This window comes from Chiloscyllium punctatum, chromosome 20 (genome assembly GCF_047496795.1).
Source record: "Chiloscyllium punctatum isolate Juve2018m chromosome 20, sChiPun1.3, whole genome shotgun sequence".
NCBI lineage: Eukaryota > Metazoa > Chordata > Chondrichthyes > Orectolobiformes > Hemiscylliidae > Chiloscyllium > Chiloscyllium punctatum.
Window position 1 is genome coordinate 83,688,723 of NC_092758.1, and position 13,908 is coordinate 83,702,630.

At 45.0% G+C, this 13,908-nt stretch overlaps 1 long non-coding RNA gene across 1 annotated transcript in view; it reads right to left on the reverse strand.

Annotated features, from left to right (window-relative positions):
• Nucleotides 1-9,499: 9,499 nt before the first annotated feature.
• Nucleotides 9,500-13,908, reverse strand: part of LOC140492230 (uncharacterized) — a 63,434-nt gene continuing 59,025 nt past the window's right edge. The window contains exon 5 of the long non-coding RNA XR_011963518.1: nucleotides 9,500-10,865. This is a non-coding gene — a long non-coding RNA (uncharacterized lncRNA). The remainder of the gene's footprint in view (nucleotides 10,866-13,908) is intronic.

Below are 13,908 nucleotides of genomic sequence, written 5' to 3' on the forward strand. Positions count from 1 at the left end.
ACCACATTGCTGTGCGTCTCGAGTCACATGTTGACCAGTCTGGGTAGGAATGGCAGTTTCCTTCCCTAAGGGATATGAGTGAACCAGATGGGGTTTATGTATAATATCAATTACGTATAAGTAGTGGAATATCAAATCCTTCCTTTGCACCAGTTTCAGATTTCCAGTCAAAAGTGTGCATCTTGAATCATGAGGCTGTATTTTCAGGCCATTGGGAGACTTTAATGGGGACTGACCCAGTCTTCGGCTGCAATTTCAGGTGATCCATCACTGGAGGATTTTCAGTCCACCAGCTGGTAATCGGTGAAGGGCTTTTGCCCGAAACGTCGATTCTCCTCCCCCTTGGCTACTGCCTGACTGGCTGTGCTTTTCCAGCACCACACTCTCGACTCTGACTCTCCAGCATCTGCAGTCCTCACTTTCACCTAGCTGGTAACCAGAATCTCGTTTGCAAGATTATATCAAGCGAATCACAGATAAACGTGAATAATAACAGAAAGACAAGATATTCCAAACAGCAGGATTTTCCAAACATGTCACTGAATGGGCAATCACTTACATTCCCAGCTGCTCAAAGGAATGGGAATATCTGCATTGAATGATTATCGGCCAATATGAGACTTGCTGATCCTTTGGACAGATTTGTTTTGGTTTGATTTGATTTGATTTGATTTATCATTGTCACAGGTACCTAAGTACAGTGTGTACTAAGTACACTTGTTTTGCAAGTGGTACAGTTAGATTATAGCAAACAAGGACATACAGGACAAATACAAAGTGCTTAGACAGAGTGAGACAGACAAGGTTATGGCTGCATGGAAGGTGCACAAAGCAAGATCAATATTATTTGAAGTTAGAGAGGTCCATTCAGCAACCTGATAACAGTGGGGAAGGAGCTGTTCTTGAACCTGTTGGTGTGTGTGATCAAACTTCTGCATCTTCTGCCTGACGGAAGAGGTTGTAGGAGATCATTACCGGGGTGCGATGGGTCTTTGGTGATGTTGGCCGCCCTTCTGCAGCAATGAGATGTGTAAATGCAGTCTGTGGATGCGAGGATGCCTTCTATGATGGTCTGGGCTGTGCGCACAGCTTTCTGTAGTTCCTTACAGTCCTGAGCAGAGCAGTTGCCGTATCAGTCCATTATGCAACCAGACAGTATGCTTTCAGTGGTGCGTCTGTAAGAGTTGGTGAGGGTCCTTATGAACATGCCAAATTTCCTGAGCTGCCTGAGGAAGAGGCATTGTTGCCCCTTCTTCACCGCCCCATCGATGTGGGAGGACCAGGACAGATTATTGGTTAATGTAACAGTAACATCACTGGGCAAATAATCCAGAGTCTTGTGCTGTGAAGATATGTGTTCAAATCCCAGGACAACAGGCTCATGATAATTAAATTCAATTCATAATTCTGGAATTGAAGGATAGTCTGAATAATGGTGACTTGGGATATATTGTCAACTGTTGTGAAAAGCTATCTGATCCACTTCTGCCCTTAAAAGAAGGAAATCCACCACTATTACCTTAGTCTGACCTACATGTAATCTCAGTCCCACAGTAATGTGGTTGACTCTTAAACACTCAAATGGTGGAGCAAGCCACTCAGTTGGAGAGTTGTTAGGGACATACATAAAATGTTGATGATATGTATCTCATAAAGTAATGATAGGAAAATATCTGCATTTGAGACAGCGAGTGCTAATCAATGGACACACCTCAATGTTCTTACATCCTGACACATCTCTGCATTGGTACTGCTATAGGGTGTGGGGTATTCCCAATGTATTAAAGATTGAAAAGATGCACATAGGAAGCACATGGATACCAGTCATTGATGTATATTTAGGCTAAAGGTTGCAAAATAATATCAATTCACAAAACTAGGGTCCCACACCACCTAACTGCGGTAGTGCTTATTTTTTCCCCAGCCCCCATGGTGTGTGTGTGTGCAGGTGTGAGACACAGTGAGAGACACAAAGTGCACGAATCTTTATTCAATTTCCACCACCAGGAAGATAGGAAAACACCCAAGTGGCCAGTGACAAGCACTGCCCTTCACATCAAAGGGCAATGCTGTGTGAGCAAAACAGTGAAGGGGAGGGTCAGGACTAAATCAAAATAGAGTTGGACGGGGAAATAATACACTCCACTCACTGCAGCGCCCATCTCTCCCTGAACAACTCCAGGGTGTTGGTGGACACCGCGTGCTCCTTCTCCAGAGACACCCGGGCTCTAATGTAACCGCGGAAGAGGGGCAGGCAGTCGGCGCTAATGACCCTAATGACAGCAGGTCATGAGTCTTTGAAGCTCTCTTGTTTGAAAGACAGCGCCAGGCCAGGCCAGGCCCTTGACTATCCTTTGGGCAGAAGTAAGTATATTCTTCAGAAGCAACGGGGTGAATGTTTATCACATTTGCTCACATTGAATTCCATCAGCCATTTCCTGGACCACTCTCCCAAACTGTTTAGATCCTTCTGCAAACTCCCCATACATTTAATACATTATACATTTAATGGTAAGGTCCTAGGGAGTGTTGATGAACAAAGAGACCTTGGAGTGCAGTTTAATAGCTCCTTGAAAGTAAAGTCTCGGGTAAATAGGATAGTGAAAAAAGCGTTTGGTATGTTTTCCTTTACTGCTCAGAGCATTGAGTAGAGGAGTTGGGAGGTCATTGTTGCGGCTGTACAGGACATTGATTAGATCAGAGTGGTGCTGGAAAAGCACAGCAGGTCAGGCAGCATCCGAGGATCAGGAAAATCAGGAAAGGTTCCTGATGAAGGGCTTTTGCCCGAAACGTCAATTTTCCTGCTCCTCGGATGCTGCCTGACTTGCTGTGCTTTTCCAGCATGACTCCAATCTAAACTCTGATTTCCAGCATCTGCAGTCCTCACTTTTGCCTAGGACATTGGTTAGGCCACTGTTGGAATATTGTGTGCAATTCTGGTGAATTCTCCCTCCTATTGGAAGGATGTTGCAAAACTTGAAAGGGTTCAGAAAAGATTTACAAGGATGTTGCCAGGGTTGGAGGATTTGAGCTACAGGGAGAGACTGAACAGGCTGGGGCTGTTTTCCCTGGAGTGTTGGAGGCTGAGGGATTTTATAGAGGTTTATAAAATCATGAGGGGCATGGATAGAATAAATAGACGAGGTATTTTCACTGGGATGGGGGAGTCCAGAAGTAGAGGGCATAGGTTTAGGGTGAGAGGGGAAAGATATAAAAATAATGTAAAGGGCAACTTTTTCACACAGAGGGTGATATGTGTATGGGATAAGCTGCCAGAGGAAGTGGTGGAGGCTGGTACAATTACAGCATTTAAAAGGCATTTGGATGGGTATATGAATAGGAAGAGTTTGGAGGGATATGGGCTGGGTGCTGGCAGGTGGGACTAGATTGAGTTGGGATATTTGGTCGGCATGGACGGGTTGGGCCAAAGGGTCTGTTTCCATGCTGTACATCTCTATGACCCGATGACCTACTCTCAGAAAGTGTTTTACATCTTGATGGGTGGAACTTATTCTATGCTGTCAGTTAACCCTTTTCAGTATTAACTGTTGTGGGCAGAGAGTGTCTTGAAGATTCACTGGAATACTGCCAATGCTGGGGAATTGTAGCTCTGAGGAGAGCTGGGATAGGTTGGAGTAGTTTTCCTTTGGACAGAGAAGGCTTGAAGTATCCAAACTTGTGAGTGACAGAGATAGAGTAGATAGGCGGAACCTGTTTCCCTTGGCAGAGAGTTCAAAAACCAAGGGTCATAGATTCAAACTAAGTGCCAAAAGGATTAGCGGGGACTTGAGGAAACTTGCTTTTACACAGAGGGTGGTGGGTGTCCAACTCGCTGCCTGAGTTGGTGGTGGGGGCAGAGACTCAAACGTTCTTTTAAAATACCTGGATCCAAAGTGCTGTAAGCTGCAAGGCTATTGGCCATGTACAGGAAGATGGGATGAGAAAGGACATCTGGGTCAGAATGGACAAAACGGGCCAAATGGCAGCCCTTCTGTGCTGTATCATTTCTATGGCTCTATGCTTTCTATTGATCAGCTCTTGTCTGATCAAATGGCAGAGTATGCACACCCAGGTCAGAGTGACCATCCCCAACTCCTAAATCATGTGTATGTTCACATGATCAATTCACATCAAGGGCCATGTATGTCAACAGAGGATAAGAACAGTGGAGGGCAGGTAGGAAATGTGGATATCAATTGGCCATAACAATGCTGTACCTTTGTCTTTCTCTTTCTCACCTGGCAGCCCCGGCTACCATACAAAGCCGAGGCTGAGGAAATGGTTTCATATTGCCCACATTCTCCAGTCGAGAAGCAAATTGCCATCCTGTGAGTCCTCAGTTCTCACAATGCTCCTTACTGACAATGAATCGCACTGCATGCCAATTAGAAAGTTCCAATCCAGAGTATGAAATTCTCAACATCTTGTTTGAAAATGTGGTACACCGGGGGGGGGTTGCTTGAAACTGCTGCATTGTTCAGAGAACGTTCTCATCTGGGTGCAGCAGTCGGAACTCTTCTGAAGTTGGGAATTGATGTTTATTGGTGAGTGTGCCGAGAGATAATGGCGATAATTTATACGTTATGCATGACCAAAAACATTGTTTCCATTCTGTAGCGTGGATACAGAGGCACTGCGAAAGGTGACCATAGCTTTACAAGGATGCTAACAGAACTGCGAGGTGTGACCTATCAGGAAAGATTCACCAGGTGAGAACCTTTGCTAGTCGGTAAGTAAAGCTCAAGAGATGACCTGATGGAGGTCCTTAAAATTCTGGAAACGTTTCACTAAGCGCTAATACAGGTAGAAGATCCTTTATCCGAAATGCTCAGGACCAGCTGCTTTTTGGAATTCGGAATTTTTTGGTTTTCAAAATAAGTGACAGTTTAATGGTGAAATTTTTAAAAATCTTACCAGAGGAGCAGACTTCTGAGTAAGAATGTGCTTGGCCACGCAACCCCCCCACCCCCCCCCCATGTCGTATCTGAGTGACATGTACCGAGTGAGTTAACTGTTTGCACGCCAAACAACCCTTGTTAATGAGAAAAAGAATTCACAAAAAATCTTCAGATTTCGGAGACTTTTGATTTTTGGATGTTTGGATAAAGGATACTTCCACAATGCTTGTGGGGTCCATCTGTATCATAAAAATAAGATAGAATTCGCTCACTTTACACACTGAACTACAGAACCTTCCATAGTGCTAGGTTCTATGATTAACTCATTAAATCTCATGGACAACTGGGACATTAGGAAAGACTTCTTTATGTAGAGATTGATCTGAATGTGGATTGGTTGAGGGTGAATAACACAGAAGTGTTTGAGTGGAGTCTAGACATGAGGGAGATAGGAATGGGCAGAAAGGTTGCTTGTGTGAGGTAAGAGGAGATAGGTGTCGAGCACGTATAAATTATGCCCCATGGCCTCTCTCTGCATTGCCCTTTCAATTTAATTCTTGCAATCTGGTCTACTGACGCTGGGACTCTGAAATAAAACACATTCCACTGGCCTACATTGGATTATCTCACCTTGCTGAGCATGAAAGGCCAGATTTTTCATGGCTGCAGAATTCACTGCTTTGCATGATGAGTAAGTGAGCATCAGAATGAGAAACCACGCATTTAGCTGCATCATTACGTTGCATCCAAAGCGTTCATGAGCAAAGGGCATTGCGGTAGTCCACGTGCCCGGAATGCATCGCCTTTACAAATTTCCAATGTTCCCAGCCAAAATAAAAACACAGTGGAACATCTTCTAAAAAGACTCTGGTCTGCAGTTGTGGAGATTCTGTGTATTTTCACGGTCTCTTTCCTCAATCAGGGCTGTCATTCCGTCTATAACTGGAAGGCTTTTTTCAGGAAGCTGTCTTTTTTGCAGACTTGACTCCACGTGGTTTCACCCATGACTGAACATGAGAACATAAGAACCAGGAGCAGGAGTAGGCCGTCTGGCCCATTGAGCCTGCTCCCCCATTCAATAAGATCATAGCTGATCTTTTCATGGCCTCAGCTCCACTCACCCTCTCACTGTAACCACTTAACTCCTTCATTGTTCAAAAAAATCTATCTCAGCTTTAAAAATGCTTACTGAAATGATGTCAACTGTTTCCCTGGGTGGGGAATTCCACAGATTCACAACCCTCTGGGTGAAAAAGTTCCTTCTCAATTCAGTCCTAAATCCGCTCCCCCTAACCTTGAGGCTATGCCTAGTTTGATCTTGAATCTGTGCTGTGATGACTGATTTCAGAAAGTGTTGGACAAGGTGACAGAAGAAAAAGAAAATTAATCTGAATCTTCTTTCCACTGTTCAAAGATTGCGCTTGGAAAATGTATAGATGCTAGTGTTGGGTGAAGATTGGATTCCAGATGTAATACTTTCACAGTCGAATAGCTCACTGGTACTTAGATTCCAGACTCTCATGCTGAGAATGATCACTGGAACAAATGATTAAAGTGCATTCCACCTGAAGGCTGTTATTAATGTACGTTGCTCCCTGGATCATAACAGGAAAGCCAATTGGCCTATTGAACACCTTCACATCACAATGCTTATTTGCATGTAGTAGGACCGAAAATAAGTCACACGCTCTCCTGAGTCAGCTCCATCATTCAATAAGACAATGGCCGATCTTCCACCAGAACTCAATTTTCCACCTTATCCCATAATCATACAATCTCTACAGTGAGAAAGCAGGCCCAACAAGTCCACACCAGCATCCCAACAAGATGGCGGCACGGTGGCACAGTGGTTAGCACTGCTGCCTCACAGCGCCAAAGACCCAGGTTCAATTCCCACCTCAGGCAACTGTCTGTGTGGAGTTTGCACATTCTCCCTGTGTCTGTGTGGGTTTCCTCCGGGTGCTCCGGTTTCCTCCCACAGTCCAAAGAAGTGCAGGTCAGGTGAATTGGCCATTCTAAATTGCCCGTAGTGTTAGGTAAGGGGTAAATGTAGGGGTGTGGGTGGGTTGCTCTTCGGCGGGGCGGTGTGGACTTGTTGGGCTGAAGGGCCTGTTTCCACACTGTAAGTAATCTAATCTAAGACTCACCCCCTCCCTTATCCCTGCATTTCCCACAGTTAATCCACCTACACTGCACCTCCCTGGACACTATGGGCAATTTGCCGTGGCCAATCCACCTAACCTGCACACCTTTGTGATCGTGGGAGGAAACTGGAGCTACCTACAAGAAACCCACGTAGACAAACATACAAACTCCACAGTTGGTCGAGGCTGGAATCAAACCTGGGACCCTGGTGCTGTGAGGTAGTAGTGCTAACCATTGAGCCACCGTGCCACCCTCACCTATTCCCTGGGAGTGCAAAGATCTATCAGTTTCAGTCTTAATTTTGTTAAAATACTGAAAGTCCATACCTTCTGCTTACTCAATTCCAAAAACTGACAAACTCTAAGCGAGGTACTGCTTCCTCATCTTAATCCTAATTTGGTACCCTCTTAAACTGAGACATTGGTCCCACATTCCAGACAAGGTAAAAAGTCCTTTATTGCCAAACCTGTCAAGACCACTACAGGTTTGACACATTTCAGTGGGAACACCCCTCATTCTCCGAATCAGGGAGGACAGGCACATTTTACTCAAATCTATATATCTCAGGAATCAGTTTAGTGAATTTGTGTTGCATTCTGTCTTAGGCAAGTGTCACAGCAAATCCCAATAGATTTTTGTTCTGTTCAGACACCCCTGTGGAGCAGGTAGACTTGACCCCAGGCTGTCTAGCTCAGAGAGAGGGACACTAACACTGCACCAAACAAGTTCATATCAAATCCCTACATCATTGTAACAACAGATCCTTATTTATACTGAAATTCCATTCAGGGAAGGCCAAACACTGATGAAGGGTTATTGATGTGATCTGTTTCTTTCCACAAAGTGGCGCCAGACTGGGAACATTTCAAACATTCTTTCGGATTTTCAGATTTCCAGCTGTTGCAATATTTTGCTGTTGGCTTAAAGAGCCTGGTTGTTTGTCTGCCTGATTGGACTGTGAAGATTCCTGATGAAGGGTTTATACTCGAAATGTCGACTCTCCTGCTCCTCAGATACTGCCTGACCGGCTGTGTTTTTCCAGCACCACACTGTTTGACTCTGGTTTCCAGCATCTGCAGTTCTCCCTTTCTCGTCCTGTGTGGCTTGATTCAGGCCCTGTTCCCACGAGGGAAAAACTAACTGAGGCCAGGAACAGAGTCACGTCGTGAGCATTCTGGTCACCATTGTAATTCACTCGACCCAAACAGACCCTATCGCCTCGCCCAAAACTAAACCTTACCCTAACTCTAGCTCTACCCGTAACCTGAACCAAAACTAACGCACTCCTAGTCTGTACCCAACCTTCCACCTAACCTTACTACTAACCTCATCCTAACCTTAACCAATACACTAACCTGAACCTAAGCCATTGCCCTAACTCTACCCCTAACCCTAACTCTAATGCTAGCCTTAACCTGAACCAATACCCTAATCCTAAGGCTAACCTTTACCCCAGCCCTAGGCCTAATCTTAACCTCAACTCTAACTTTAACCCTAACCCTAGCCTTAATCCTAACCTTAACCCAATCCCTAATCTTAACCTTAGCCCTAACCCTAACCTTAGCCCTAACCCTAGCCTTAACCCTAACCTTAACCCTGACCCTGACTTTAACCTCCATTTCCCATGTCGATGGAGCTGAAAACTCTATACATTTGAACTTTTCCTCTTCACAACTGCCTGCTATTTCCAACATTTTTCTTTCAGATTTCCACATCTGTACGACTTTGTTTTGTTGAGAGCTGTATCTGTTTCTGTGTCACCAGCTCCTTGATAAATCTGCAGTTACCCACAATCCTTTGTGTGAAGAGTTGCTTCCTGATTATATCATCTAGCTGTAAAGATATGTTCAATCACTTGCCCTAAACTCCCTGAGATCATTACAATGGCTAGAAGGTGTGATACAAAAATGTACCTTCAGTACTGTGGAGAAAAGTGGTAAGGGGTTATCAGAGAGACCAATCTGACATTGGAGATTCAGATACAAAGTTCATCAACATACCATGAAATATACCAAGTTTAATAGGAATGGTTTATATTAATACAGGTTTTCTGCTACTTAGTCCATTACATGTTCCCAAGAATATAATAGGCCACGCAACACATTCATGTGAAGTCATGCTTTTTATTTATGTTATACACACCAGGAACATTCCAGAAGCTTCATTTCCTGATCACCTCCTCACTACATTGAAATCATGCTGAGGAATACATAGGCTTGACCTTTGAGTTGTTTGTTTGGATCTGTCAAAGGTGCAGCAATAGAGTGTTTATCAACCAGGAGAAAGTGAGGACTGCAGATGCTGGACACTAGAGTGGAAAAATGGGATGCTGGAAAAACACAGCAGGCCAGGCAGCATCCGAGGAGCAGGAGAATCGACGTTTCGGGTGTAAGCCTGAAGAAGGGCTTTTGCCCAAAATGCCGATTCTCCTGCTCCTCAGACGCTGCCTGGCCTGCTCTGTTTTTCCAGCATCACATTTTTCAACAATAGAGTGCTTATGACTTACAGTTCCCAACTAGTGCTTCCAACAGGAACAGTGCCCTCCCCAGCCAAAGGTCAAGGTGACCATTTACAATCCCTCATCAATCTCTACATGAATAGTGGACATCCTTCTCATTAAATAAGGTGCACTGGACTCAGTATTGACACACATAGACAAATACAAATAACCATCTCCATAAGAAAGTCACCTAAACAATTCCATTGTTTCAACGACACTTACACACCAAAAAGAAGGAAGCCGCACCAAAATCACTTTCCTTTTAGGGAAGGATGACCATGTTGTTAAGGTGCGGGTGTAAGACTAGAATGGGATCTCTTTTATCTGTCATTGTGAGGGACTGGCTCGATCAGAGACATTTGGAAAAGACATTCCCCAATTCTTGGTTTTATTCTACAGATGGAGCAACAATTCAGGGACAGAATGAAGACAGCATTGACAAAATGACGAAACAAAAATCATTAATTGGAATTAACCAAGAGAAAATGCAAATGAAAGCATTGTATCCTATAGGATGTCAATATTCGGATAATGGATTTTAATTATACAATCCAGAATGTGGCAATGAAATCCAATGATGAGACTTTATTTACACCAATTTATTCATGTCCATCTCAAAGGTATTTTCTGACTCCATGCTTCTGGAGAAGATCATCATCTGCTGGGAGTTCAGATCTAAAACTCTCATTTATGTTGCCCGCAGTTTTTAAATATTTAAATTAAATTTATGAGCAATGATCGTAATGTTACAAACATTGCTTATGGCAATTGAAAACCTGGGCAGGGAACTTGGAGCTGAAAATTCCTGATTTGAGTTACAAACTGAAGAACGTCATTGACACATTGATCCCTGGACAAAGATAGTTAGGTTTGGGGTACATAGTTTGAGCATGCATGTCCATTCACACTTTAGCACACATCGTGTTACTTATGCACACAAGAGTTTCAGATTTGTTGAACAGTTCATTTTGTCACTCACTAAAACACAACTTCAATAAATGCGTCTACAAACGGAACAGGCTGGCAGCGTAATTGCTGTCAGCTCTAACGAGACGATTAAGGATGACCATGTTAATTGACACACACAGTTAGAGGTACAGTCTGACAAGTAAACCTTGGTTGATAAGAGTTGCGTCTCCTGCTGCTTTTACTGACTGGTGGCACAGTTCCATCATTGATGGTGATTTCCCAGATGCCCAGTCAGCGAAAGAATAAACGCTAGACAATAATGGATCAGCTGTAATGAGGTCTCCTATTCAATCCTGAACTTTCTTGATTGATGCTTCTTCATTGTCTGAACTTTCAGCGGTCTCAGTTGCTTCCTGGAATGAGCCGAAAACACTACACCTTAAAAAAGATAGCAAAACAAGCCAAGGACAGAGAGCGCAGGTGAATCTTTAACAGTTCCAATTTTATTGATAGCTTGGCTCAGTTGGGAGCGGCTGGGCTATAGATCTGAGTCTGATTGTGGCACGTTTTACCTTCCAGACTATCAGCGGCTATGCGTGATTTAAGATCAACTTTAAGAGTCAGCATTGTGTTTTCGTTGGGAATACATTTTATTTGGCCTCTGGCATATGTTGCTATGATTAACGTACTTTTGTGACTGTTAGCAATACAACTGAGATCCATCATTCTGCTGGTTTTACCAGTCAATGCTCACAGCAGCAGTAGGCGTTATGAATTGCATCAACCTTACTGAATTCAGGAAAAGGGGAGAAGGTGAGGACTGCAGATGCTGGAGATCAGAGTTGAGAGGGTGACGCTGGAAAAGCACAGCAGGTCAGGCAGCATCCGAGGAGCAGGAGAATCAACGTTTCAGGCATAAGCCCTTCATCAGGAATGAGGCTTGTGGGCCGGGGGCTGAGAGATAAAGGGGAGGGGGGGGGGGGGGGTGGGACTGGGGGGAAAGGTAGCTGAGAGTGCAATAGGTAGATGAGGGGGGTGAAGGTGATAGGTCAGAGAGGAGGGTGGAGCAGATAGATTGGAAAGATGATAGACAGGTCCAGAGGGTGGTGCCGAGTTGGAGGCTTGTGACTGGATTATGGTGGGGGGAGGGGAAATGGGGAAACTGGTGAATATCACATTGATCCCGTGTGGTTGCAGGGTCCCAAGGTGAAAGATGAGGCGTTCTTCCTCCAGGCATCAGCTGTTTAGGGTTTAGCGATGGAGGAGGCCCAGGACCTGCATATCCTTGGGGGAGTGGGAGGAGGAGTTAAAGTGTTCAGCCACAGGGCAGTGGGGTTGGTTGGTGCGGGTGTCCTGGAGGGGTTCTTTGAAATGATCCGCAAGTTGGCGTCCTGTCTCCCCGATGTAGAGGAGACCACATCGAGGGCAACTGATACAGTAGATGACATTGGTGGAAGTATAGTTACATTTCTGTCCCTCCATCATTCCCTTGTCTGATCCACCTCCCCCCCCCACCAGCCCACACCCCACTCCCGGCACCTTCCCCAGTCACTGCAGGAAATGCAAACCCTTCACCTCCATCCAAGGCACCAAAGGATCCTTCCACATCCAACAGAAATTTACCTGTGCCTCCACCAATGTCATCTACTGTATCCGTTGCCCCTGATGTGGTCTCCCCTACAATGGGGAGAGCGGATGCCAACATGTGGATCACTTCAGAGAACATCTCTGGGACACCCACACCAACCAACCCCACTGCCCCGTGGCTGACCGCTTCAACACTCCCTCCCACTCTGTCAAGGGTGGTAAGGACAAGCCAGGGAACGAGAGAGCAGTGAGCCTGACCTCGCTGGTGGGCAAGTTGTTGGAGGAAATCCTGAGGGACAGGATGTACATGTATTTGGAAAGGCAAGGACTGATTAGGAATAGTCAACATGGCTTTGTGCGTGGGAAATCATATCTCACAAACTTGATTGAGTTTTTTGAAGAAGTAACAAAGAGGATTGATGAGGGCAGAGCAGTAGATGTGATCTATATGGACTTCATTAAAGCGTTCAACAAGGTTTCCCATGGGAGACTGATTAGCAAGGTTAGATCTCATTGAAAACAGGAAGAACTAGCCATTTGGATATTGAACTGGCTCAAAGGTAGAAGTCAGAGGGTGGTGGTGGAGGGTTGTTTTTCAGACTGGAGGCCTGTGACCAGTGGAGTGCCACAAGGATCGGTGCTGGGTCCACTACGTTTTGTCATTTACATAAATGATTTGGATGTGAGCATAAGAGGTACAGTTAGTAAGTTTGCAGATGACACCAAAATTGGAGGTGTAGTGGACAGCGAAGAGGGTTACCTCAGATTACAACAGGATCTGGACCAGATGGGCCAATGGGCTGAGAAGTGGCAGATGGAGTTTAATTTAGATAAATGTGAGGTGCTGCATTTTGGGAAAGCAAATCTTAGCAGGAATTATACACTTAATGGTAAGGTCCTAGGGAGTGTTGCTGAACAAAGAGACCTTGGAGTGTAGGTTCATAGCTCCTTGAAAGTGGAGTTGCAGGTAGATAGGATGGTGAAGAAGGTGTTTGGTATGCTTTTCTTTATTGGTCACACTATTGAGTACAGAGGTTGGGAGGTCATGTTGCAGCTGTACAGGACATTGGTTAGGCCACTGTTGGAATATTGTGTGCAATTCTGGTCTCCTTCCTATTGGAAAGATGTTGTGAAACTTGAAAGGGTTCAGAAAAGATTTACAAGGATGTTGCCAGGGTTGGAGGATTTGAGCTATAGGGAGAGGCTCAACAGGCTGGGGCTGTTTTCCCTGGAGCGTCAGAGGCTGAGGAGTGACCTTATAGAGGTTTACAAAATTATGAGGGGCATGGATAGGGTAAATAGGCAAAGTCTTTTCCCTGGGGTCGGGGAGTCTAGAACTAGAGGACATAGGTTTAGGGTGAGAGGGGAAAGATATAAAAGAGACCTAAGGGGAAAGTTTTTCACACAGATGGTGGTATGTGTATGGAATGAGCTGCCAGAGGATGTGGTGGAGGCTGGTACAATTGCAACATTTAAGAGGCATTTGGATGGGCATATGAATAGGAAGGGTTTGGAGGGATATGGGCCGGGTGCTGGCAGGTGGGACTAGATTGCATTGGGATATCTGATCGGCATGGACAGGTTGGGCTGAAGAGTCTGTTTCTGTGCTGTAGATCTCTATGAATCTATGACTCTATGACATGCAGGCCCTGAGCCTCCTCCATTGCCAAACCCTAACCACCCGACGCCTGGAGGAAGAACGCCTCATCTTCCGCCTTGGAACCATTCAACCACACAGCATCAATATGGATTTCACCAGTTTCCTCATTTCACTTCCCCCCACCTTATCGCAATCCTAATCCTCCCACTCGGCACCGTCCTCTCGACCTGTCCATCATCTTTCCCATCTATCTGCTCCACCCTCCTCCC